Genomic DNA, 4,378 nt, shown 5'->3' on the forward strand with positions numbered 1-4,378 from the left:
TCAGGACATTGGAAAAGGAACTGCCCAGAATACCTAGCCTCACTCACCAAGAATAAGCAAGTTGTTGCTTCATCTACAGGTGTGTTTGTTACTCAGAATTGTTTTTCTATAAATCATACATCCTGGGTATTAGATACCGGATCAGGATCTCACATCTGTAATTTGTTACAGGGACTTAAAAGTTATAGAAAACTTGGAGCTGGAGAGATGACTATGCAAGTTGGTAATGGTGCAATAGTTGCAGCACTTGCAGTAGGGGATTTTCATCTAGCTTTACCAAATGGAAACGTTTTGATTTTAAATAGCTGCTATTTTGTACCAACTATGATGTGTAATATAATATCCATATCTTTATTAGATAAAGATGGATATGTATTTAAGTTGGAGAACAATGTTATGAATATCATATTTAATCAAAAGTTGATTGCTTATGGAACATTGTGCAATGGCATCTATATTCTTAATCAAAATACAATTCTGAACACTTATCACACTAATAAAAGAAAGCACTCAGTTATGAATGACGCTTTCTTATGGCATTGCAGACTTGGTCACATTAATAAAGAAAGACTTGGCGAGCTTCATAAGCATGGATATTTAGATCCATTTGACTTTGAGTCTTATGAGACTTGCAAGTCTTGTCTTAAAGGTAAAATGACCAAGACTCCATTTACAGGAACTGGAGTAAGAGTTACAGAACTCTTAGGACTGATACATAGTGATGTATGTGGTCCTATGTCTACAATGGCCAGAGGTGGCTACTCCTACTTTATTACTTTTACTGATGATTTTTCAAGGTTTGGACATGTGTTTTTGATGAAACACAAATCTGAAGCACTTGAGAAATTTATCGAGTACAAAAATGAAGTAGAGAACCAAACGGGCAAGAAAGTTAAAATTCTTCGATCGGATCGAGGAGGTGAATACTTGAGCTCGGAATTCTTAGGTATTTTAAAAGAGAATGGGATTCTCTCTCAGGTTACTCCACCCTTTACACCACAGCTTAACGGCGTGTCAGAAAGAAGGAATCGTACCCTATTAGATATGGTACGTTCCATGATGAGTAACACTGAGTTACCTTTTTCATTCTGGGGGTATGCATTAGAAACAGCAACACACTTACTGAATAGGGTTCCAACTAAAGCAGTGCCTAAACCTCCATATGAGATATGGAGTGGGAAGAAACCACATCTTAATTATATTAAGATTTGGGGATGTCATGCTTATGTAAAGAAGCAAGATCCCAAAAAGTTAGAGGCACGCTCAGTATTATGCAAATTTGTAGGATATCCAAGGAATTCCATTGGATATCAATTCTACCACATCGATGAACAAAAGATAATTGTTTCTCGGCATGCCACCTTCTTAGAGAAGGAATTTCTTGAAAAAGAAATTAGTGGGAGCATGGTAGAACTGGAAGAAATTTCAGAGATACAAAATATTACTGATAAATTAGTGGAACCAGCAAATTCAGTTATACCAGAAGAACCTCAACCACTCCACAGATATCCAAGGCGATCTCATGCACCTAAGACACAATATAATTTTTTAGTTGAAGGTGGCATGTTAGATCACGTCATAGATGATGACGAACCTTTAAGTTATCAGCAAGCCTCTGAGAGTAGGGACTCTGTTGCTTGGCATGATGCAATGAAATCTGAAATAGACTCTATGTACACCAACAAAGTATGGATATTAGACAATGCTCCTAAAGGGGTGATACCCATAGGTTGCAAATGGTTGTTTAAGAAAAAGTTGGGTGTAGATGGAAAAGTAGAGACTTTTAAAGCTAGACTGGTAGCTAAAGGTTTTCGTCAAAGACCTGGTTTGGACTACGATGAAACTTTTTCTCCAGTGGCTATGCTCAAGTCTATTCGGATCCTACTTGCTATAGCTGCTCACTATGACTATGAGATCTGGCAAATGGACGTTAAAACTGCATTTCTAAATGGTGATTTAGAAGAGTGCATATATATGACGCAACCAGAGGGTTTTGTAGTTAGTGGGAGCAGTGGAAAAGCATGTAGATTGCTTAAATCTATTTATGGACTGAAGCAAGCATCACGGAGATGGAACATCTGTTTTGATGATGCTATCAAAGAGTTTGGTTTCATCAAAAATCCAGATGAACCATGTGTGTATAAAAGGATAATTGGGAGTATTATATCGTTTCTTATTTTATATGTAGACGATATACTCTTAATCGGTAATGACATACCGTCATTACAAGCGGTTAAAATTTGGCTATCAAAAAGATTTTCCATGAAAGATTTAGGTGAAGCATCCTGTATACTGGGTATTCAGATCTATAGAGATAGATCTAAAAGGATGTTAGGATTATCGCAATCTAGATACATTGGCAAAGTGCTAAAACGGTTTAGCATGGAAAATTCCAAGAAAGGTTTTGTACCTGCATCTCCTGGAATCTCCCTCTCTAAAAAGATGTCTCCCCGGACTGATGAAGAGAGGAAACGCATGAGTCTAATTCCTTATGCCTCGGCAGTAGGATCGATCATGTATGCCATGTTATGTACTAGACCAGATATCGCTTATTCACTCAGTTTGGTAAGTAGATACCAATCTGATCATGGAGAAGAGCACTGGAAAGCGGTCAAGAATATACTTAAGTACCTTAAAAGGACTAAAGAGTTATTTTTGATATACGGTAAAAGTGACCTCCGAATGGAGGCTTTTTCCGACTCAAGCTTTCAGAGCGATATCGATGATAGTAAGTCTGTATCAGGATATGTTTTCACCCTCAATAGAGGAGCTGTCAGCTGGAAAAGTTCCAAGCAGGATACAGTAGCAGACTCGACTATGGAAGCTGAATACATTGCAGCTAATGATGCAGCTAAAGAAGCTGTCTGGATGAGGAAGTTCCTTTTAGAGCTGGAAGTTGTTCCCACCATTAAAGATCCAGTACCTTTATACTGTGATAATAATGCTGCAATAGCTCTGACAAAGGAACCCCGATCTCACCATAAGTCCAGACACATTCTGAGGAAGTATCACTTGATCAGGGAGATAGTTGATCGCCGGGAGATCAAGATTGAAAGAGTAGACACAAAAGATAATATAGCAGATCCATTCACAAAGGCAATTGCTCGTTCACAATTTGAGAAACTTGTTGAGCTATTGGGTATTAGATACTATAATTGGCCTTAGTGCAAGTGGGAGTTTGTTAGATATAGGTGCCCTGCAGGCAATTATTGTATATTGTAACAGGACCTATATGTATATAACATCCTTGTTCAAAATGATAGTATGCTATTTTGGTCAGATTTATCTGATGTTCTAAATATACAGATAATGTCCTTAGAATAAATACTAGACTATCAGACATTTCGGATAGTGATCGTAATGAAGAGATCTGATTAGTCGGTAACGTATATTCTAAAATGTTCCTAGTTGATGAAGTGTTGAGATAGGACATCATCACTTTGGTTTAGACTAGTGTATGCTTTATTTCTCCTTTTGAAGGAGATGATCAATCTCTTAGATCATTGATGTGAGACATCAAGATACAGTATACAGGTGACTCATTAGTGAATGAGTTGACTGAACGACTCGCCGAGAACATCTAGTTGGTAATATACTTAACTGTCAAATAGAAGTTCTCAAGTGATATAGTACATAGTAGTCTCTTGACCTGAGGCATGAGTGCAATATCTTATATGTCAGTAAAGATGTATTTAGACTTTTACCTAACCACAGTTCTTATTGAATTGTGCATAACGGTTCTTGTTGGGTACATCCCGAGACATAAGTAGATATTGAGATGCCAAGAAGGGATTCGTCTCTCCCAGTATAGGGGTTGATGTCATAAGATTGTTTGATATAACTATAGCCTGGAAATCCTTGGCCAAGGTGAATAAGATAAACTGAGTGTCAGTTTGATCTTATAGGTTATGAGTTTAATATCAATAAACACTAATCAAGCTATTAGGGTTTGACAGTTTGCCATACCCTAGGCTCAATAGTTTGACATGGTTTGACGAAGAGACCGGACTGTACGGTATTATCATTGAGTGGTCCTGATAAAATTGGATAAGCATCTTGCAGACCTTTATCACAACTTATACCCGGGTGGTCTTCATGTGTAGCTAGCACCTCTGTTGTACTTATGGATATGATCCACTACCGAGTTTTTTAAGTTGGGCCCTAGAGTCACACCAAGCGCGTACTTGAATCCTATGAAACACAATTTATGGAGTGATGCGTATGATTGATACGCATATATGATTTCTTCCGGATACACATAAACGGTTATGTATATCGGTAAAATCGGAATGCTATGTGCTTAGGAAATGAATTCCAGTATTTTTCCCATAAAGTTAACTTTTAGTCAACTAGTTGACTTTTTGGTCAACAGTTGACT

This window comes from Asparagus officinalis, chromosome 1, assembly GCF_001876935.1.
Source record: "Asparagus officinalis chromosome 1, Aspof.V1, whole genome shotgun sequence".
In the NCBI taxonomy this organism is placed as follows: Eukaryota; Viridiplantae; Streptophyta; class Magnoliopsida; order Asparagales; family Asparagaceae; genus Asparagus; species Asparagus officinalis.